Source organism: Triturus cristatus, chromosome 5_1 (genome assembly GCF_964204655.1).
Source record: "Triturus cristatus chromosome 5_1, aTriCri1.1, whole genome shotgun sequence".
NCBI lineage: Eukaryota > Metazoa > Chordata > Amphibia > Caudata > Salamandridae > Triturus > Triturus cristatus.
The window spans coordinates 499,359,369-499,384,738 of NC_140587.1; positions in this window are offsets into that span (position 1 = coordinate 499,359,369).

A 25,370-nucleotide genomic window follows, 5' to 3' on the forward strand; every position below is an offset into this window, starting at 1 on the left:
ACTTTAGCCACCCAGAACTCTGTATACCTTTATCGCAATCGACAACACAGGTCCTCTATCAGTGTGCAAGAAGTCTGCAAGTCCAGCAGCCTCTTCACACAAATGTGTATAAACTTTCCTGCTGCAACATGTAGCAGCTTCTTTTACCTTCACTTGGCAATTTCAGTTCAGTTAAATCTCTGGTATTAGAGATGCATGTGTCCACTATTTGAGCAGCAGGAAGATACATGCGCCTTGTGACATACCATCGTAGTGATTGACTGTAAGAAAGTTTGTTATTAATTTGGGAGGCGATTACACTACGAACGTAAATAATAGAATTCTCTGCTCAACCCCTAGCAGGTATGGCACAAGCATCAGCCTATTTACCAGATACATATATGATAGGTTTCTGCAGCACTAAGCAATGGTAAAATTGGGAACATAATCCAATACATTTCCAAATGAATCTAGAAACTTCAGAAAGAAATAATAAGAGCAATTATAACAAAATAGTTTAAAATGTCTTAAAGGAACTGGAGCTGTGGATGTCTTAAGGAAGAAACTTGCGAGAAATAGCATAGCAACAGAGTAAATCTCGGCAATAAAGCCTGTAATGGCACGGGGTTGGGCAAGCCTCAAAGTTTAAAAAATGTACCTTGGTACTTTGTTTTTTTTAAGCTTCTCAGTTGTTTCCATTAGTGAAAGGCAGGAAACTGAAGACAGCAAGTGTGACTCAAAGTCACATATGCTGTCATAGGGTTCCCAGCGACAATTTTAGTTTTGCAACTAAAACCTATAAGTTGGACTAACCTGGGCTTCGTAGATGCCACGTGTGCTGTTTGCAGCCGAGATAAATGTGCTTCCTCATCCCAGCCACACGTCCTACTTTCAACCTCAGCCTTTTTTGGTTCTCTGATTTCCCAGCATGGCATGAGAGCTGACTGTACCCAAAAAGGGCTCCACAGGAAAGAATACATTTTTAGTGATGGTTCCACATTAGATACAATCTCCGACAGAAGAGCTAAGAGTGGCCCAAATCAGCATTCTTTTTCCAGTGTGGACACACCTTTCTGAGGTAGCATTTAAGCCATTGTTCAAGTCCTTTAAAGATCAGAAAACTACAAAGTCACTGTCATTGTTGATGCTGCGAAAGTCACTCCTAGTCTCTGCAAAAGCTTACAGGTCTCCAAGGCAGACTATAGTGCCCAATTATCTCTCTGGCTAAGGCTACCACAGGGTCCAGTGCAGACCACTACAGGGTGTTTCACAGAAAGAAATTGGGCCCTTCTTCAGTATTATATGTTCCCAAAGAAGATATCAGTGGTCAGCCAATTCAGTCCCTGATTTTACATTGAAAGCCAGAGAAACTACAGGCCATCACATGTCATGCAGGATATCTCGTTCTTCTGATATTTTCATCCAATTCCAGGAACGATGTATTGTTGAGCTGGTGGAGGGCAGTTATTTATTTCTTAGTGCTATAGATAGCGTTCTTTCATCTTTCAATGTGGAATTCCATCTAAACACAACTCTCTTTTGCAAAACATTCTACTCTGCTTGACTGTAAACCTTCCCAGATACTTTTATTCAAGATAGCAGAAGTGAAGCTCCATATCAGAGTTCAATACCCACTCCCAGATCCAATCTTATGGAAAAGAGGTATTTCCGTCTGGATCTGGGAACAACTTCCCCTCCCTCGTACTCGGGACAGAATCAAATGTCTCACCTGGCACAGCCATTTGAAAGTCTTCTGTGCAGCAGCCCATCTAACACAGGCAGCAATGATAGCAGAATCTCAAAAGCAAACACTCAAATACTGGAGACCTTGCAGGATCAAGTCAAATTCAACAGTGCTCCCACCTCTTTGTCCAAAGTGCTGAGTCAGAACAATTTTTGACAATGCCATAGTGGAGGGGTGGATAGGTTGAGAAAGAGAGACCAAGTTGTTGGTTTGGTGATGTCTACTGTCTGAACTGTGGTCTGTTATCACTGTACTGGAATTAACTTCAAGTGCAGCGTTCCAGTCAAATTTTCTAGTTTGTTGTGTGGAAACAATTGAAAGGCTGACACAATGAACGAGATTTCACCCAACGAGTTGAAGGTGCTAAAGTTGCTTGGAAACACAGACCTATCTTGTAAACCTGTCAGTGCTCAGAGGAATTCAGAGTTGATGATACTGCAGTTCGGCGGTAAACCACTGATCACCTGCAAGACAAACACTCAACAATCACAGAAAAGGCACTTATTTAGCACTTAGATCTAACTATTTCTCATCACTAACATTTGTCCTGTATACTTGTGTTTGCTTCCTTCTCGGTTGTTCTGATTGGCACCAATGAGTGTATTGATCCACAGATGTTCATCAAAATGAGGTACTAGTTTTCACACTGTGTAGGTTTCATACAGGGCATCAGGTAACAATGCAAGACAATAGAATCAAGTGAATTGCTTTCATGCACTGCTTACCGACAATTTAATAATGATGTGTAATGCTTTCATACACAAAGCAAAGTAGCAATGCCACTCTCTATTCTTGATAACCATTGGCACATGGGAAGAGATCAAGCTGTCACCTAACAACTCATGGACTTATGATGTGGTGAAACTGCAGCTGAAGACTGAAGCTCAAATGTTGCTGGTGCGTGTTGCAAAAAGACATGACATCCAGGAATGCAAGATTCACCAAGGAAGGTGAGCTGGCAGATGAGCAGCAGAGGGTTCATACTAGTCCAGATATGCTAAAGTACAAGTGCATTGACAAGGGTTGGCACTAATGAAATACTTATAAAGCACCCAGGTTGTCCTCAACTATCACACGAATTGCCAGATTCCATGGATTTGGGCATCCTTCTGGCAACTCACTTAGCTCATGTATAAATATCCAGAACAATTGTACTCTGCCATTAATGTAGTCCACACTCCTTGACTTCCACTCTGTGATACTATATGGGATGGATACAAAGATGCACATATGGCATGTGGCCTCATGACATCTGTTGGGACGACCCCAAGTCTCAAAGTTGTTGTGGGTGCAGTCCAGTAAAAGTGTGTACAGAAATGGGAGGAAGCTCTACGGACCCCGTTAGCAATTCTGACATGTGTATGGACTGGGTATGACCACTGGAGTAACTGTATACCTTCCTAATAACCCCTCCAATGTTTTGGTTGGGTATCTCTGAAGGAAATATTGAACCAGCGATAGTGCTTGAACTCGAAACATTGGGTTACTATCTCCATGTCCTTACTCTCAACATTCCGCCAACTACATCGAATGACTCCTGGCTCTCTTAAAGTCTAAATATACCTTTACTTCAATCTCTAGACAACATCTACCTTGACGGGAAGAGGAAGGGGCACAATCTGGTGTTTCCCATATTGCTGTAAGTAAAAAGACGTGGAATACTGATTTTGTGGGGACTGTGATTAACCGCGTTGGTTTCCCTACCACTGCATTTTCTCCCCTATTTACAAGATATGGGGTCAGATGTACAAAGAATAGGAATAGCGATTTCCAAATAGCAAATTTATCTGAATTGCTATTTGGAAATCGCTGTTCCTTTTTATTAAAATTTTTTGTTTCATACTTGCGGTTCCTAGTGTGCCGCAACTCGACCTACCTCATGAATATTAATGAGATAGGTCGCAGTTTGCGACCCATTAGGTATTGCGGTACAAATGAAAAGGTCACAGTGGACAATTGTTTTTCAGATTTCTGTACATAGAACTCAATTCAAATGCATTAAATATTTCAGACATCACTATAAAAACAGATGATTGCATGTAATTTAATTCTTCATCACAGACATAGAATGAAACAAACCATAAAATATAGGATATTAATCCTCATAGGTACATATTAGTGCTCTGAAAAAGAGGGAGGGAGTGAGTGCTCAGGGAGAGTTGGGTGATTTTGTGCGGGAACGGAAAGGTCATGTGGTTCAAATACATCAAAGTCTTTAGAACCAACCCACCTTCTTGCTAGGCACAACGTTGTTAAATCATAAACATAACATTCTAGGCACAGATAAACATGTCTCGTTGCCTATGCTTGATAACAATAATAATGTGTCAACGTTTCGACCCCTGTTGTCCTAAAGGTATCTTCATCCTTATAGGGGGGTCTTCATCAGGACTCAGGGAACTAGTGAAGTAGGGGAGAGAGCACCTAAAAGCAAATAGGCTTAAACTTAGGTGACACCAATAGTGAAACAAAACTAAATTACAAGGTAGTCAGGGGTAATTCCCATTAAATGACAGCAAGTAGCTTCTGGCTGTCCTTATGAAGATGAGGGCCAGTAAGCTCCTAATAGAAGATCAGAATAAGGAAACGTGAGGTCAAAAATAATATTAATAATAACGGCCAACACTAAACCATAGAATTCTATTTGCATACAAACTCACTTGAGAGAGCAATATTTGAATAAATCTGAAGTTGATGGTGCCACAAGTGCACCTTAGTATCCAGGCTTGGTTGCTTAGTAACCTGCAGAATACGGGAAAAATATGGGAAATGCTAGAAACCATCACAGGTCTAAATGTCAACAGTTAAAAACACCACTCAAAACAAAGATGCAAGCGCAAAATGGTCATACAACTAAAGAGCAAAGGCCTCCTGGGGACCGACACACCAAAGCTGAGATGCACTCTAACCCGGGTGGTTATGTGCTCCTAAAACAAACTGCATACTGGCCTAAAGACTGAGGACAAAACCAAGGTATCACTCGCGCTAGTTTAGGAAAGAGAGAAAAGACAACTATCAACCTCTATTACACAGAACCAAGTCTGTGACAAGGTTCATTGGTGGAAAAAATCTTTTTAGGGGCTCTATACTAGAATACTAGGCAAGGTTAATCACTGCCAGGAACAATGCAGAAATGCTGCCCGCACCGTCAAGGACATGAACAAGGTAACAGATGCGCTGGTTGGGGAAGAACTACCGAACTCTGTTACCCATGAAAAGGCCTGCGCTAAGGTTCATTAATGGAAATAACCCTTTTGGGCCTCCACACGCATAAAAAGGACCATGAAATGTAGTCAAGGTTACGGTGTTAATAACTGCCGAGAAACACGTAACACTACTGCCTACATCGTCAGGGCCGCCCATCACCCTTCAAATACATTGGCAGAAAGAAGAAACGATTAACATGAGACTCATCATGATGGTCTAATGCTGGGGTAATGACTCCGTGAGATGGTTTAAAATTGTTAAAGAACGCCCGTTACCCAGAGTAACATTTTACCACAAAGGAAAACCACATGCTGTATCATGACCTTAGCAAAAGCTAAATGAAACGATATATCCACGAGTCATACGAAAACAGATGGGTCATAACCTAAAGACCCATATTCCAACAAAGGAGTTAATGCACCCCGAATTCAAAACCCAGTATGTAGAGAAAGAACACAGAGTTTCAACACTCACGCACTTGTAATGGCAGGCAGCCCGACCGCCGTAGCTGTGTCTATTTGAAGGGATTTTTTGGGCGTGTGCACGTCGGATTACGTAGTGTAAAAGGCGCTCGATGCTGACTGTAACCCTTAAGAATGGAGAACATAGTACAAAGGCGGTCTGCCATGTGGAGCCCATTAGGTCGCATTAAAACATCTTGTTTGGTAAAACCCAAAATGATACTGTATGTGAACAATAAACCAGTATCACACTATACAACAAAAAAATAAAATTATATATATATATGTATATATATATATATATATATATATATATATATATATATATATTACCTACTGGCGGTCGCCAGTAGGTAGTTATAGTTAGGACCACGTTTCCATAGGAAAACCTCAACATTCTATTTTGAATAACTTTGGCGCCGGTCGACGAATCCTCGCGAATTTCTCAAAATAGGTGGGGCGCTACGCTCCGCTCCTACCCTGAAAGTCTCGGGGGGATCCGTCAAGCGGGGGCTGAGATAAAAGGGGGGTCCCAAAACGCGTTTTTCCCATGCATTTTTCCATAGGACCTTTAGAACGAGCTACAGCCCGAACGGCTGAACAGAATTACTCAAAATTTGGCAGAGAGGTAGTCCCTAGGTCAAGGAAGTGCCTTTTGTAGGTCTGGTGTAAATCTGTTCAGTATTTCCGGAGAAAATAGCATTTAAAAGCATATATATATATATATGCGCGCAGGGTGCGCGCACCGTGCGAGCACCGTGCGAGCACCCTAACGTGCGCGAGCGTAATTCTGATTGGTGGTTACATGTTAGTCAACGTTCGAATCGGTCGAAATCAGGAAGTGTCGGCCGCCATTTTGTTTGTTTTCAGTGCGAGAGTGAAAAAGGAAGGTGGCGAACGTGAAAAGGGGGCAGGGTAGAGAGTTCCTGACCCCCTAGCCTTTGTCAGGGGGTCCCTGAAGGACCCCGAAGGCAAAAAAAAAAATTTTTTTTTTTTAAAAATCGCGGGGGTGCGCGCACAGTGCGCGCACCCTGAAAAAGACAAAAAAAAAATTTTTTTTTTTGCAAAAAAAAAAAAATTATTCGCAGGGTGAAAACCAAAAAAAAAAATAATAATAATTTTTAATACGTAGTTTATTGTAAAATAAATATATAAAAAATAATACATAAATAAATTAGCATTTAAAAAACCGTACAAATTCACTGAAAAAACCATAGGTTTCACACACGTTATAGTTAGGAATTAGCATTTAAAAAACCTTGCTAATTCACTGAAAAAACCATAGGTTTCACACATGTTATAGTTAGCTGGACATTTTACTGATAAAAAACCAATGAAATTCCCCCGTTATAGTTACTGTAGGCAACTATAACTCACGCGACCGTAATCCTCTGCTGATGACATATGTGTCTTTATGAAAAAAAAATATTTGTAATATATGTATAGCTAAAATTTAATGGAAGAAGACATGGGCAAATAAGTGTCTAAATACAGTATTAGCATCAGCAGAGGATTGCGGTCGCGTGAGTTATAGTTGCCTACAGTAACTATAACGGGGGAATTTCATTGGTTTTTTATCAGTAAAATGTCCAGCTAACTATAACATGTGTGAAACCTATGGTTTTTTCAGTGAATATATATATATATATATATATTAAGGTCCACAAGTGTCCACAAACGGAGCGCACTCCACACCGAGTAACCAAGGTTAAATCTGATGGCAGGGAGGCTGGCACGTACTGTTGCAATTAATTGATGCCTAACGCGTTTCAAGCTCATTAGCTCTTGATCACAGGCAAGCAGCATCCAAAATGAAATGTGCGGCTGCTAGTCGGCATTTTTAAATTCATTTTAATATCCCGCAGGTGAGTTGGAAAGTTCACACAATTGCACCATGGGACTAGTAGTCCATTTGCATATTAACATTCGTCTTGTGATGCCACTTAAAATTCTTTTAAATAATACCTGAAATAGGTCAAACAGTTCCATGACCCAGTGTCCCTGCATATAACATCTCTCAGTGTTCCCCAGCGCCTCGTCGTCCACGAAGCTGGGGCCCGCCATACATCCAAGGCGGTGGTGCAGCTCCAACGGCTGGACTGCCGTTCAACATTAAGGTCCACAAGTGTCCACAAACGGAGCGCACTCCACACCGAGTAACCAAAGTTAAATCTGATGGCAGGTAGGCTGGCACGTACTGTTGCAATTAATTGATGCCTAACGCGTTTCAAGCTCATTAGCTCTTGATCACAGGCAAGCAGCATCCAAAATGAAATGTGCGGCCGCTGGTCGGCATTTTTAAATTCATTTTAATATCCCGCAGGTGAGTTGGAAAGTTCACACAATTGCACCATGGGACTAGTAGTCCATTTGCATATTAACATTCGTCTTGTGATGCCACTACAAATTCTTTTAAATAATACCTGAAATAGGTCAAACAGTTCCATGACCCAGTGTCCCTGCATATAACATCTCTCAGTGTTCCCCAGCGCCTCGTCGTCCACGAAGCTGGGGCCCGCCATACATCCAAGGCGGTGGTGCAGCTCCAACGGCTGGACTGCCGTTCAACATTAAGGTCCACAAGTGTCCACAAACGGAGCGCACTCCACACCGAGTAACCAAAGTTAAATCTGATGGCAGGTAGGCTGGCACGTACTGTTGCAATTAATTGATGCCTAACGCGTTTCAAGCTCATTAGCTCTTGATCACAGGCAAGCAGCATCCAAAATGAAATGTACGGCTGCTGGTCGGCATTTTTAAATTCATTTTAATATCCCGCAGGTGAGTTGGAAAGTTCACACAATTGCACCATGGGACTAGTAGTCCATTTGCATATTAACATTCGTCTTGTGATGCCACTTAAAATTCTTTTAAATAATACCTGAAATAGGTCAAACAGTTCCATGACCCAGTGTCCCTGCATATAACATCTCTCAGTGTTCCCCAGCGCCTCGTCGTCCACGAAGCTGGGGCCCGCCATACATCCAAGGCGGTGGTGCAGCTCCAACGGCTGGACTGCCGATCAACATTAAGGTCCACAAGTGTCCACAAACGGAGCGCACTCCACACCGAGTAACCAAAGTTAAATCTGATGGCAGGTAGGCTGGCACGTACTGTTGCAATTAATTGATGCCTAACGCGTTTCAAGCTCATTAGCTCTTGATCACAGGCAAGCAGCATCCAAAATGAAATGTGCGACTGCTGGTCGGCATTTTTAAATTCATTTTAATATCCCGCAGGTGAGTTGGAAAGTTCACACAATTGCACCATGGGACTAGTAGTCCATTTGCATATTAACATTCGTCTTGTGATGCCACTTCAAATTCTTTTAAATAATACCTGAAATAGGTCAATATGCTAATATGCAAATGGACTACTAGTCCCATGGTGCAATTGTGTGAACTTTCCACCTCACCTGCGGCTAGGGGGTCAGGAACTGTCCACCCTGCCCCCTTTTCACGTTCTCCACATTTGTTTTTCACCCCCTCAGAGTGCGAGAGACAAAATGGCGGCCGACACTTCCTGGTTTCGACCGATTCGAATGTTTACTAAGATCTAACAACCAATCAGAATTACGCTCGCGCACGGCAAGGTGCGCGCACCCAGCGCGCACGCTGCGCGCGTACAGATATATGTATTGATTTAAATGCTATTTTCTCTGGAAATACTGAGCAGATTTACACCAAACCTGCAAAAGGCACTTCATGGACCTTATGGCTACCTCCTTGCCAAATTTCACGTAATTCTGTTCAGCCGTTCGGGCTGTAGCTGCGACTAAAGTCCCTATGGAAAAATCCATGGGGAAAACGCGTTTTGGGACCCCCCCCTTTTTCTCGGCCCCCGCTTGACGAATCACCCCGAGCCTTTAAGGGTAGGAGCGGAGCGGAGCGCCCCATTAGTTTTGAAATTTCGCGAGGATTCGTCAATCGGCGCCAAAGTTATTCAAAATAGAATTTTGAGATTTTATATGGAAACTCGGTCCTAACTATAACTATCTACTGGCGACCGCCAGTAGATAATATATATATATATATATATATATAGATATATATATATATATCTTTCCAAAAAACAGAGTTCCAACTGTGCTCTTAGGTCGTAAGAAAAAGACACCACAACGCTCCAAGGACACTTCAAAGGGGGTTTATTTACTTCATAAACCCAACGTTGGGTTTATGAAGTGAATAAACCCCCTTTGAAGTGTCCTTGGAGCATTGTGGTGTCTTTTTCTTACGACCTAAGAGCACAGTTGGAACTCCGTTTTTTTTAAAGAAATTACTACCGGCTTACTCCACCGGCGCTGTGCCACCCCTCAAAGGGCTACGCTCTCCTGCAGGAGTGCATCTTGTTTGGATATATATATATATATATTCAATGAAAAAACCAAAGGTTTCACACATGTTATAGTTAGCTGGACATTTCACTCGTAAAAAACCATTGAAATTCCCCCGTTATAGTTAGTTCAGCTAACTATAACTCGCGCGCCCGCAATGCACTACTGATGACGTCACATATTACATCACTCATGACATGGTCAGTGACATCACTCATGACATCACTGATGACATCTCAAATGACATCACTGATGACATCATCCAGTGAATGTGTGTTTTTCTGAAAATTAAATATGTTTAATATATGTATATCTCAAGGTCGATGGAAGAATAAATGAGTATATAAGTGTCTAAATTGATGATTTGTTTTTTAAAAATTGATTGTGTAACTGACTGATTAAGTGTATCTTTATGAATACATGGCTAAGTGAGTAATGTTTAAATGTGTAAATACCTGTATCAGTCTCTCACTTTGTATATAAGTGGCTGCATGGGTTGGTGAGTAGCTACATGAGTGTCTATATAGGTTATTAGTTGGTTTTTTGAGTATCAGTATGAGTGTCTGAGTGTCTTCATGGTTTGGTGGGGGTTATTATGTAGTGCATAGGTGCATGAATAAGTGACTCACTGTTTGTATGTGTTGAAGACAGCATGTGTGTAGGACCGTATGGGTGGATGAGTGTGTGTATGGGTGTGTTAGTGAGTGAATGACTGTCTCAATAGTGTCTTTATGAGTAACTACATATTTTTTAAACTAGTATATATGTCTATTGGTGTATATAAGTAAGTATATGTGCGAGTGAGAGATTGGAAGAGTGCCTGTATGAATAAGTATGTGTTTCTATAAGTGATTATTTAAAAGACTAAGTATGTGTAAGTTTCTGTAAAAGTAAGTGTGGTGGTGTGTGTATAACTGTATATGCAGGTAAATGGATGTTTGATTCTTTATTAGCATGAGTGACTATGTGTGAGTAACTCTATGAATGAGTGGAATTGTGTTACAGGATGTTTAGGTGTATGAGTACATATGATGTGTGAGTACATGTATGAGTGACTGTATAGGATTGTTGGTGGATGAGTGGATGTGTATGTGGATCTTAGAATTACTGAATAGGTTGTTGTAACTGTTATTTGTATGTCCATTTTTTTGAAAATTTCAGTCTCTATTTTTAAATGTGTGTATCAAAGGTTATATTAGGGTGAGAGGAGGTCTACCACTCTATCACAAGGATGATGTCATCAGTGATGTCATTTGAGATGTCATCAGTGATGTCATGAGTGATGTCACTGACCATGTCATGAGTGATGTAATATGTGACGTCATCAGTAGTGCATTGCGGGCGCGCGAGTTATAGTTAGCTGAACTAACTATAACGGGGGAATTTCAATGGTTTTTTACGAGTGAAATGTCCAGCTAACTATAACATGTGTGAAACCTTTGGTTTTTTCATTGAATTTCTAAGGTTTTTTAAATGCTAATTCCTAACTATAACGTGTGTGAAACCCATGGTTTTTTCAGTGAATTTCAAAGGTTTTTTAAATGCTAATTCCTAACTATAACGTGTGTGAAACCCATGGTTTTTTCAGTGAATTTGCAAGGTTTTTTAAATGCTAATTTTTTTTTTTTTCTTCTTTTTTTTTTTACATATTTTTATTTTAATTTTCTATCCTTTTTTAAAGACTATGGTTACATTTTTAAAATTATACAATATGTTTTTATTTTACATTTTTTATAAAATAAACAGGTAAAATTTATTAGCAATACATTTTTTCCTTTTTTTTAAATTTTTTTTTAGTGCGCGTACAGTAAGCTTACGGTAAGCGTACGGTTTACGCAATGTCCGTAATTTATCTACGCTGTTTGCGTATAGTTACGCAATTTGCGTAGCCGCGCGTACTCCGCGTGGGGCGCATACTCGTGTACGCTACACGCGCATGTTACGCGGAAGTGTCGGGGAGTGACTGTTATGCGCATGCGCGCGAGCGCGTTTCTTTTTTACGCGCATGCGTACTTTTGCCGTAAGCGCACCGTAAGCGTACGGTAGGTCATGTGATCATGAAACACAACTTTTGATTGGTTGAAACTACTTTCAGTTCTAGAACTCTCCTACACCACACCCATTCCCCTCATTTCTGCTTGTGATCCCTTAGGAGAAGGAGCTGGGTTGTCTTTGTGATACGATGGCAGAACAGCAGAGCTCTTCTGAGAGTGAGGCTAGCAGCACTACCTTGAGGCAGAGAGCGAGGAAACAAAAGACCTCTTACGTATGGGAGTATTTTACTTTTCCAGAAGGCCAGCAAAAGGTAAATGCACCCTTAGTGACTTGTAAGCTGTGTAAGCGTGTACTTTCAAGAGGGAATCCTGACAGGAAGTATTCCTTTGGGAATCACACCATGATGAGACACCTTAAGGATGTACACAGAAGGACACATGCTCGACTTACTGAAGGTAACCCTTCAGTAAATCAACCAAGCACATCCACAGCAGCTCAGCCTGGACCATCATCTGCAGGGCCGAGTCCTTCTTCTGCAGGTCAGTTGAGCCCTTCATCTGTGGGGGGAGCATCTCCTTTTTCTGGTCCTCTGGAAATTAACCCTCGGTTTGCGAGGGTTGAAGTACGGTGCGCCACTTGTCATGATCTAATTAGTTATAGGGAGACCAGTATTTCCCTAGTGAACAGTAAAATAGATCAGCACACTTGTCGTACCATCTAATATTCCCAATCTTTCTTTCCTCTGTCCCTGCATGAACACAACGGCTCTTTTAAGAGCCAACCTTACCTTTCATCTATTTTTTATATATGTTTTTAAAAACTTTTTTTTTTTTTTTTTTTACCGTACGCGTACGGTACGCGTAATTTTTTTTTTTTTTTTTTAAAAACACTAAAAATCAATTATCACAGTACAAGGTCCTTGAGAGACTAAAATTAAAAACTGAAAATGTGATTGTAGAGAAGTGGAAAAAAGGGACCATGATATTATTGACTTACCATACCCACTCAAAAAAAGATTTATTCATTTAAATTTTTTTTTAATTGCTTTAAAAATGGTTCTAGTTTTCGAAAATTTTCTATCTCAATCTGAAAAAAAAGAAAAAAGTATTAATATTTAATAAAACATTTTATAATACAGTACACATATTTACATATTTTTCAAAAAATATTTTTGCCTTTTTTTTGCTGTTTTCAGAAAATATTGCATTTCACTATAAATTGTGAAAGCAATTGCATTCATCATTTAACAGCAGGCAAAAAAAAAATTAACAATCTCAAAGATTGTTTTAAAAAAGCCCACAATCTCTTTTTGCATAAACATAACTTTTTAGAAATGCATAATATTCTTAAAAAATATCATCTAATATCAATACTTATTTCTTTAAAATACCGTCTGATATTTTTGTTTCAGAAGTATAATCACAATAATATATCTCAAATAACTCCACAATACATCGGGTTCCATTTCCTTTAGGCCAAATAGTAATTTTAAAATTCTTTTTTGGTTAAATTTCCAATGGTAATCCAATAAAAATCTAAAGTTTAAATTGTACAGATGTCACCGATTCTCTGTAACATTTTGGTTTCCGAAAGATTAATTAATAATTAAATAAGTCCACAATAGAATTGTTTACCTTTCCGCATGGCCAAATAGTAATTTTAAAAATATTTTTTGAAAAAATTTCCAATGGCAATCCAATAACATTCCAAAATTTAAATTGTGCAGATGTTACCGATTTTTTCTAAATTTTTGGTTTTCCAAAGTTTCCTTAAAAAATGGAAAAATTCCACATTACAATTGGTTACCTTTCCATTAGGCCAAATGATAATTTGTTAAATCTTTTTATTTGTAAATTCCAAATGGTAATCCAATAAAATGGTAAAATTGTTTTGTCCAGATGTTGCCAAATCTCTCTAAAATTTAGGTTTCAGGAAGATTAGATAGGAATTTGCTAAATCAAAAGGCAAACGTTGCTTAAAAATCAATTGGGAATCATTACACAGTGTCCAGCCTTTTTCACATTTAAGATAAACTGTGTAATGACCAGAAGTTACAGTAGGTCCATCATGGAAAATTATTGCAACTGTTACAAAAGTTTTTCCTGAAATTGATAATTGCTGTCCTGTAAACTTCTTTATTAAAGTATCCAATTTTGAACCATCAGCTCTACATCGTTGCATCATTAAAATTACATACTGTCTGTATTCCTTTAAAATTAATGTTGAAAACATGTCAGATTTACACTCACCGCATTGCATGCTATGATTAGCATCTTTAACTAATTTAGCAAAAGTGACTGTTTTACTCTCTGGCAATGTTAAATAAATAAACCTTTCAGAATCAACATTAGAGCCACATATATTATAACAGTTTTCACAACTATGTTCCCATTTATAAGAGAGACCAAATAAATTTTCAATGGGAACCCCTTCTTCTTCCAGTACCTGAAGAAAATAAATCAAGAATTCCTGTGCGTCTTGCTGTACATTTTGAGAAAACTGTGTTCGTCCTGAACATACATCTAAAAGTTTTCTAATTTCAGTAGCACTTTCTATTTGAGTTTTATCATTACTCAGCTTTTCAAAAAGGAGACTCAGCACAGAACAGAATCTTTTTCCCTGATTTACTATTATCTGCTCTTGCAAACTTTCCAGATAAAATGCAACATTCAGCACTACATTAGCGTAGCAGTTGACACCAGAGCTATTTTCAAAATAACATCCTACAACCTGTTCTTCATTTTCCTTATTTTTTTTGCTTGCAATTACATCACTCCTCTTCTTTTTCCTCCTCTCTACATCTTCATTACAGATATTCTCATTTCTCCTTTTACGAGAAACTACACGTTTCTCCAACACAGGATACTGACCTAAATGAGGAGCATAGCTTCTTCTTAATCTATTATACTCCTTTACACAATTTGTATCAGCACTAACTTTTGAATCATCAAAGTCTATCATGAATAAACCTGATAATGTTTTCACTCGTGACAAAGCAACATATGCCATACCTTCTTTGAACACAGTTGAACCAATGTTCACAAATGCACAATCTACAGTCAATCCTTGAGACTTGTGAATAGTTACAGCATATGCTAGCGAAAACGGAAACTGCTTCCTACGTACATATAAGTCTTTCACAAGCATGAAACGAACTGAACAACGACAAATGTCTTTAACTTCTTCTATCTGATCAAATTTTATTTTTAAACATTCAATTCCATCTTTTTTCTGATAATTAATAAAACCCACAACTCTTCCCATAGCTCCATTAACTAAACCTTTTTCAACATCCAAATTTCTCCTTAAAAATACTCTACAGTTCATGCAAACATATAGATTTTTTTCTAATCCAGCTGTTTTGGAAATGTTCTTCTCTAGTGAATCCAATTTATTTTTCAGTGTGCCTGTTAATGTGACAGTAATTCTTCCATCCTCAATTTTGTCCACTGCTTCCAATTTCCTGATATCTTCCTTTTCCAATTACAAAAGCTCCTTGTTGAATATTGAGCATTCACGTAGAGTTGGCATTAAGCAGATGACACTTTTGTTTTCTGCAATGTTCTTGTATATCTTCTCTGCAACTATTTCTTCCTTTGGAAATAAATTATGTAGCAGCCGACTCTGTAATGCTTTTTTGCCAGCTTCAGTGAGTAGTCCAATTCTGATATCTTTCAGAATACTTCCATATTCTTCATCGTTTGCTTGCCTCATATTAGTAGTAAGTTCCTTGTACTCAAAGAAGGACCAAATATTTGTATTACCGATGCTTCCCAATGACTTCTTCGTGTCTTCATGTGTCACAGTATTAAACACTGGTTGTCCTTTAACTGGAGTAAGTTGCAAAAGATCTCCAAAAACTATGACGTGTTTTCCTCCAAATAACACGTCATAGTCTGTCTTCAGAATTTGCTGCATTCTTAAATGCACAAAGGCAAGCATTAAGTTTGATACCATGCTCACCTCATCAATAATGAGAACTTGCATCTTCTTCAATACTCTTGAAACTTCCAAGCATGCTTCTCCAGTTAGCTTGTTGTATTGTATTTTGTTCTCATGCTCCACTGGTAACATTAGCAAACGATGTAAAGTGATTCCTTTTATGTTCTATGCTGCTAACCCAGTTGGAGCAGTAACCACACAAGACAAAGTAGAATCCGTTTTTTGCTGTAGGTAGCTTCTGATGACTTTTATTAGGAAACTTTTTCCAGTTCCAGCTTGTCCGCTTACATACATCCTGATTGGATGAAATGATGTGCATGAGCACTCTTTTTTTTCATGTAGAAATCCGTGATCAATTTTTTTTCTGATCTCTTCATAAATTTGTTGCTGCTCTTCGTTCAGTTGTCTTTCCAAATTTTGTAAGTCTATAAATTCTCCTTGAGCTTGATTCATAGCCGTTTCCACTTCATTCATGGCTATTGATGCTTCATTTTCAACGATTGGTTGTCCTAGGGGATCTTGACTGAGTGTTCCTGAACTTTGGCTGTCCTGAGAACTGTCTCTAGCTATTTCTGCTGCAATTGTAGTTTCCTGTTCAATTTCTTCATTTAACATTTGCAGATAAGTTGTGAATGTATTGCATTGTATGCTGTCTTTGCAAGCATTAAAAGAATCTTCATAGCTTTGAAATTCTCCCAGTAGTTCATCCTCTGTACGCCATGGTTTAAACAGCTGTAAAAGAGCCAAGTAGTAAAATTCCTTTTTGTCAGTAGTGTCGCAACTCAGCTTCCGGTGATTTATCAAACTTCCTTTTGTTTGCTTCACCAAACATCCTTCCTCACCAATGACTTTATATTTTCCATTGTTGATGTCTTCTGCGGCTTTCCGTGAATAAATGTAGTTCTGCAGCACTTCATAGAGACACATGTTCTCCAGATGATGACTTCTCTTGGGATAATATGTGTCCAACATGTTTGATTTCAAAATATCTGTACTTTCTGGGTCATTCTCGGCCAAATATTCAATTTCTCCAACAGATTTCAGTACCCGATTTCTCATTGCTGCAAGGCCTAAACTTGCCCAAATTATTCTTCTTGATTTCGAGTAGAGACTTGCAGAAGATAACCTATCTGAACATTCGTAGGATCCAATTTCTCGATGCGATAACATCTTCAAACTGAAACTGTACAGCTTCTTACTGACAGTTTTCTCGTGAGAAATCTCTTCCCACATTTCCTTCAATTCTGTTTTTTCAGATTTCGTAATGTAAGACGTTACATATCGAGCAACAGCAATGGAATTGTCAGCTACATACTGTATATCCATGTTAGCGTTCCACATGGATAAAATCACTGGGTTGTAGTCATTTATATTTTTTCATTCTTCTTTTCTTTTAAGGTTGTAGGTATTCTTAGGTGATTTTCTTGTGATAGTATGTCTCACAGATGACATAAAACTGTTAACTCTTCCATTTGAAAGAACAGGTCTAGGAAATCCAAATCGACATTTAGTGTAGTATTTATCTTTGCTCTTGTATTTCCGTCGACAGTATTTTCCACACCGATGACTTTGGAAACGTAAAACTTGCTCCTTTAACTTTTTCTCTTCTGTGCTTTTTGGTATAGCACATGTTGCATATTCTTCAATGTAAGATAACACTGCTTCATCAGTATCTGTTCCAAACTTTGGGGCATCCTTGATCCACAACAGCATATGAATATGAGGAGCACCTCTTGCCTGGTACTCTTTTCTCCAAAAGAAATCCACTACTTCTCCTAGAGGTGGATTTTTTTTATTGCAGATGAAGGACATCATAGCCTCAAATCTATGATTGAAATATCTGCAAACATTAACCGGATCCAATGAGCACAGTTCTCCTGCTGTCTTGTATTCGATGTTTTTAATGTTTGAATTTGCCTCTCGTAGAAAATCCAGTAAATCATCCCAAGCGTACTCCGCACAGCTTAGGGTAACGAACCATGTTGGTGTTCCTAAATTCCGTAACATGCATTTTAATTCACCATGGCGTCGGTACCAATATTCATTAGTCCCACGCTGACAAGCCATCAGATTGATCAGTTGTGTTTCCAAATGATCATCTCGGTGCTGCACTTTCTCCATAAAATCCTTAGCAGACACATTTTGCAAATGTACTCCACTTTTTAAAATGTGATTTACTGCATAAGACAATGCAGACAAGTCGCTTTCAAATAAAAGATGGAACAAATAAGGAATACTTTGTCGAAATCTGGGATCTTCAGCATATAGTCTTGTAGTACGATACTCAGAAGCTGGAATCTGTTCCGGACGTTCATCGTATCGTCCTCCTTTTCCTTTAGGAAACAGCTGGGGAAAACATCGAGCTTCCAAGCTCTCCTCCCATACACTCACGGGAGTTCCTTTTGCTTTCTTCATCTGAAATAGATCAATATTGTCTCCCATAACTTCTTTTGAATGAAGAGGATGTATGCTAAAATGTTCATAAACTTCTTCTTCCTTTGACTTGTCCACTTTTTCAATTTGTCCAGTTGGTGTTTCTGTGTCTTCTTGTAAATCTTCTTCTTCTTCTTCTTCTATATAAATTGATTCATACCATTTGTTATTCCTTTTCAAATACAAATTTGCTCTTTGTACTTTCCGTACATCTACCAGCTCCTGCCAAATCTTCTTATTCTTTGTAGGTACACCATTAACCAGAATAATTAATGGTTCAGTTTCCAAAGTATCCGCATCAATAGTTTCCATATTTTTTTTCAAATCCAAGGGCAAATACACCACTCTACCTTTTAAACCTCTCAGTAAATCTGAAGGAGGTAATTTACCAGTTTTGGGCTCCATACGTACTATGGTCTGGAACGGATGAACACATTGAATGAGTATAGACTCATATGTATTTAATTCAGAAAGTTCAGCAGGAATAGCATCCAATTCTAAATTATTATGTACAGCTCTGGTCGGCATTCTATTTTCCTCTAACTTGTTGTAACAGTATTTACAAATCCGCTGAACTTCACCCAATTCAAAACAATTTTCAAGAAATATATATGTGGCAAAATCCTTCCACTTAAATTATCTTCATTTTCACTCTTTCTGTAGAGATCAACATACCTGGTTTGTTTTCTATAATGAGTTCTGCGGCAACAAATACAAGTAATATTTGTTCTTTCATTAGAGATTATTGCAAATTTTGTTATGTGATCATTAAATGTCTTACTTACAGAGGGTTCTACATTCTCTTCCACTTCTTCCTCATTTACTGTGTCCTTCTCTGCACTGTTTTGTTCAGGACCAAAGTAACAAAACTGAATTTCATCAACAACCTTCTCTACATCTGATACCGTTCCACGGAACAGAGCCCTATTCAATTCATCTAACTTTATTGCTGGACTTTTAGCAAAATACAACCGTCTCACAAACTTTCTCATTTCAGTATGATGAACAGCCAGCATCCTAAAATGATGGAAAACACTATTACACACTTTTCTAGATAGACAAGCCAGAGAATGACCCTGCAAACCAGTATTCTCTCTCACTCTGCATGGATCCAAACTTTGAAGCACCTTAATCTTCTGTTTTACACTTTTTTTTACTATATTCTCTTAGAAACTCACGAAATTTATCAATAGATTCCTGACGCACAGTGCAAATACTACTACAATTCCAAGTGTAAACTGGGGCTTTAGGACGTCTCCCCATAGCCTCATCCGCCATCACTTGTACCTCATCTCTTGGAACCATTATCTCCTTCTCCATTATGCAACCATTTTTCACTTCATAAGCACGACCTCTGGTGTCAACTGCATGCAGCAAACAATTACTTTGAAAATAACTCTCTTCATTAAAAAAAGGTTCACTACTTGAACTATGCATCCATTTTCCTAAAAACACTTTAGAAAAGTTTGTTCTGTTCACTACTCTTTTCCTTTTGCTATGTGATTTCAGTACATTAACCATTTTGTCTAATGTACGCATCCTATTCAAAATTAAAATGAATAGTTTCCTTTTTAATTCTAATGCCTTTGCTGCAATGGCTTCAATTTCTTTTTTTCTCTTATAAAACTTAGCCTTTTGCTTATATTTCTTCACATCCTTTATCAAATTGGACATAACTCTTCTCTGAAACATTTTTCTACGTATCTCTTTAAACGCTGTTTTTCTGTTTAAGTTAATCTTTTTAGTTGCAGAAGGTATATTTGCATTAACTAAATTCTCAATTTTTTCCTGTCCTTTTCGATTGAAATCATTCTTTCCAGTACAGACATTTTGTACATTTTTCCTTTTTTTGAATATGTTCTTTAGAAAATTTTTTGTCTGCTTACCAGAAGATTTTTTCTTTTTCCCAACATGAGCATCTTCAACTAACTTAGGTCCTCCAGTTGTCTACAAATATAGGTTTTTTTTGTGGTCTTTTTTTACTCTGGATTTTGTAGGCATCTTAAATTTTGTTCACTGCTCTTCAGCAATACCTGAAAAAAACTAAAAAAAAATTCCTTTATTTTATTTAAATATATTACTACATTTGTTTTCACATTAGTCACAAAACGAAATTTCTTTGCCAATTTGAAAGCACACTTACTACTCTTTTTTTTGGCAAGTGATAATCACTTTTACAGACTGACACATTATGAATCCACTTTTCAGATTTTTTAAAAAGCACATGTCCAAACTGCTTTTTCAGACCAGCACCATTTGTAACCTGGGTGACTGCCTACACTCCAGCAAGGGCAACCAGCCTTAGTGATGCTGAATGTATTTGCATTACTGACTGAAACCTCAAACCCCACTCGCTTGTGAATACTGTGCATGATTCCACATGGTAAGCAGCTGGGTGTGTGCTAAGAGTCTGCTTCTGCACCAAAAAATGGCTCCCCCTTTCCATCTAATGCAACTGTGAAATCACCAGAGCAATACGCAATAAATCTCTGCCTGTAATTCCTATTTGCACACAGAGTCATGTTTTCACATTAGTCACAAAACAAAATTTCTTTGCCAATTTGAAAGCACACTTACTGCTCTTTTTTTTGGCAAGTGATAATCACTTTTACAGACTGACACATTATGAATCCACTTTTCAGATTTTTTAAAAAGCACATGTCCAAACTGCTTTTTCAGACCATCACCATTTGTAACCTGGGTGACTGCCTACACTCCAGCAAGGGCAACCAGCCTTAGTGATGCTGAATGTATTTGCATTACTGACTGAAACCTCAAACCCCACTCGCTTGTGAATACTGTGCATGATTCCACATGGTAAGCAGCTGGGTGTGTGCTAAGAGTCTGCTTCTGCACCAAAAAATGGCTCCCCCTTTCCTTCTAATGCAACTGTGAAATCACCAGAGCAATACGCAATAAATCTCTGCCTGTAATTCCTATTTGCACACAGAGTCATGTTTTCACATTAGTCACAAAACGAAATTTCTTTGCCAATTTGAAAGCACACTTACTGCTCTTTTTTTTGGCAAGTGATAAACACTTTTACAGACTGACACATTATGAATCCACTTTTCAGATTTTTTAAAAAGCACATGTCCAAACTGCTTTTTCAGACCAGCACCATTTGTAACCTGGGTGACTGCCTACACTCCAGCAAGGGCAAACAGCCTTAGTGATGCTGAATGTATTTGCATTACTGACTGAAACCTCAAACTAGGCCTGGGCGTAGTTCCCGAAGTAGCACTTCGCGAAGCTACGCAAAGTGAAGTTCGCACTACGCGAGCTACGCGTAGCACTTCGCGAACTGCGTAGTACCTTGTTCGCACTGTGCCAGATGTCGTTTTCAATGATTGCACAGTGCGGACAAGCAACCGGCACTGTGCAATCATTGAAAATGGCATCTTGCACAGTGCGAGCTGTAGTTTTCTGCTGCTCGAGTAGATTTTTACTCGAGCTTCAGCTTTCTCAACGCGAACTGGTAGTTTCTCATCGCGAGCGGTCGCGAGCATACGCGACCACTCGCAATGAGAAACTTGACCTCCTCGCGTTGGGAATCTCGCCGGTAGGTTTATTTTCCATGCTTGCGATCGCCAACTTGAAGTTGCTGATCGCGAACAAGGAAAAAGTCTCGCCGGGATGTCATTTTACTTGCTCGCGGTCGCCAACTTGACGTTGAGGACCGCGAGCAAGCAAAAAATGACCGCAGCACTACGCAACACTACGCTACGCATGTTCGCACTGTGCTACGTGCAGTTCGCATAGTGCGAAGTAGCGCGAACTTCGCAAACTACGCGAGCGTAGCGTAGTGCTTCGCCCAGGCTTACTTCAAACCCCACTCGCTTGTGAATGCTGTCCATGATTCCACATGGTAAGCAGCTGGGTGTGTGCTAAGAGTCTGCTTCTGCACCAAAACATGGCTCCCCCTTTCCATCTAATGCAACTGTGAAATCACCAGAGCAATACGCAATAAATCTCTGCCTGTAATTCCTATTTGCACACAGAGTCATGTTTTCACATTAGGCCCTTAAACGAAATTTCTTTGCCAATTTGAAAGCACACTTACTGCTCTTTTTTTTGGCAAGTGATAATCACTTTTACAGACTGACACATTATGAATCCACTTTTCAGATTTTTTAAAAAGCACATGTCCAAACTGCTTTTTCAGACCAGCACCATTTGTAACCTGGGTGACTGCCTACACTCCAGCAAGAACAACCAGCCTTAGTGATGCTGAATGTATTTGCATTACTGACTGAAACCTCAAACCCCACTCGCTTGTGAATACTGTGCATGATTCCACATGGTAAGCAGCTGGCTGTGTGCTAAGAGTCTGCTTCTGCACCAAAAAATGGCTCCCCCTTTCCATCTAATGCAACTGTGAAATCACCAGAGCAATACGCAATAAATCTCTGCCTGTAATTCCTATTTGCACACAGAGTCATGTTTTCACATTAGGCCCTTAAACGAAATTTCTTTGCCAATTTGAAAGCACACTTACTGCTCTTTTTTTTGGCAAGTGATAAACACTTTTACAGACTGACACATTATGAATCCACTTTTCAGATTTTTTAAAAAGCACATGTCCAAACTGCTTTTTCAGACCAGCACCATTTGTAACCTGGGTGACTGCCTACACTCCAGCAAGGGCAACCAGCCTTAGTGATGCTGAATGTGTTTGCATTACTGACTGAAACCTCAAACCCCACTCGCTTGTAAATACTGTGCATGATTCCACATGGTAAGCAGCTGGGTGTGTGCTAAGAGTCTGCTTCTGCACCAAAAAATGGCTCCCCCTTTCCATCTAATGCAACTGTGAAATCACCAGAGCAATACGCAATAAATCTCTGCCTGTAATTCCTATTTGCACACAGAGTCATGTTTTCACATTAGTCACAAAACGAAATTTCTTTGCCAATTTGAAAGCACACTTACTGCTCTTTTTTTTGGCAAGTGATAAACACTTTTACAGACTGATACATTATGAATCCACTTTTCAGATTTTTTAAAAAGCACATGTCCAAACTGCTTTTTCAGACCAGCACCATTTGTAACCTGGGTGACTGCCTACACTCCAGCAAGGGCAACCAGCCTTAGTGATGCTGAATGTATTTGCATTACTGACTGAAACCTCAAACCCCACTCGCTTGTGAATACTGTGCATGATTCCACATGGTAAGCAGCTGGATGTGTGCTAAGAGTCTGCTTCTGCACCAAAAAATGGCTCCCCCTTTCCATCTAATGCAACTGTGAAATCACCAGAGCAATACGCAATAAATCTCTGCCTGTAATTCCTATTTGCACACAGAGTCATGTTTTCACATTAGTCACAAAACGAAATTTCTTTGCCAATTTGAAAGCACACTTACTGCTCTTTTTTTTGGCAAGTGATAAACACTTTTACAGACTGACACATTATGAATCCACTTTTCAGATTTTTTAAAAAGCACATATCCAAACTGCTTTTTCAGACCAGCACCATTTGTAACCTGGGTGACTGCCTACACTCCAGCAAGGGCAACCAGCCTTAGTGATGCTGAATGTATTTGCATTACTGACTGAAACCTCAAACCCCACTCGCTTGTGAATACTGTGCATGATTCCACATGGTAAGCAGCTGGGTGTGTGCTAAGAGTCTGCTTCTGCACCAAAAAATGGCTCCCCCTTTCCATCTAATGCAACTGTGAAATCACCAGAGCAATACGCAATAAATCTCTGCCTGTAATTCCTATTTGCACACAGAGTCATGTTTTCACATTAGTCACAAAACGAAATTTCTTTGCCAATTTGAAAGCACACTTACTGCTCTTTTTTTTGGCAAGTGATAAACATTTTTACAGACTGACACATTATGAATCCACTTTTCAGATTTTTTAAAAAGCACATGTCCAAACTGCTTTTTCAGACCAGCACCATTTGTAACCTGGGTGACTGCCTACACTCCAGCAAGGGCAACCAGCCTTAGTGATGCTGAATGTATTTGCATTACTGACTGAAACCTCAAACCCCACTCGCTTGTGAATACTGTGCATGATTCCACATGGTAAGCAGCTGGGTGTGTGCTAAGAGTCTGCTTCTGCACCAAAAAATGGCTCCCCCTTTCCATCTAATGCAACTGTGAAATCACCAGAGCAATACGCAATAAATCTCTGCCTGTAATTCCTATTTTCCTATTTGCACACAGAGTCATGTTTTCACATTAGTCACAAAACGAAATTTCTTTGCCAATTTGAAAGCACACTTACTGCTCTTTTTTTTGGCAAGTGATAAACACTTTTACAGACTGACACATTATGAATCCACTTTTCAGATTTTTTAAAAAGCACATGTCCAAACTGCTTTTTCAGACCAGCACCATTTGTAACCTGGGTGACTGCCTACACTCCAGCAAGGGCAACCAGCCTTAGTGATGCTGAATGTATTTGCATTACTGAGTCCAACCTCAAACCCTTAAACTATTCTTTTTTTATACCAGTACACCTTAATGTATTGTGAAAACATAGTCCATATTATTTTACTTGTTCCTCACATTTAAATTTCTCCCAAAACAGAAAATAATAAACACAACTTCAACAAAAAGAATTGCATTTCTATTATTCATTTCTTAATTTACCATATACATCCCCTCTCAAACTCTAAACTCACCTTTAAAATTAGTTAGTTGTGAACGAAATGTGGCACTCAAACAGCAGATTATCAGAGCCAGGATCTCTGTTCTTTACACCTCTCTCCTCTCAGCAGAACCAGATAATGGCAAACTTTCCCTCTCTTTTTCCACATATATACATGTTAATTTCAAATCTCAGTGCTTCCCCCTTTTTTTCAAATGTAATCACACATTTCTATTGGTTGAAAACCAACCCTTTTCCAAAAGTACCCTTCCCCCAACTTGACTTCTGCCTAGTACCCTTCCCCCAACTTGACTTCTGCCTGCTACCATAGCAACAGCTCATGGAACACTGCTGTGTGGAGTTAGGTCAGAAGTTCGCCAAACAATGTTTCAATTCCACAGAGCAAGAGTGCTTGACTTTTCAACCCTAACAGCAAATCCATAGTACTGTTCTTTGGTAACACATTTTTCTGTACCAATACAAAACATGCTTCTATTAATTTACACATACAGCCTAGTTTTTATTCTAGAATGGTATGAAACAGCCAATCAGTTCTTTTTTTTAATGAAAAAAATATGTATGCCTCCATTTCCAAACTGTCTTTCATTTCTTTTTACCATTCTACTGAATTACACCTCCTGAGTGCAACCAGTTCTCCTTTGAAGATG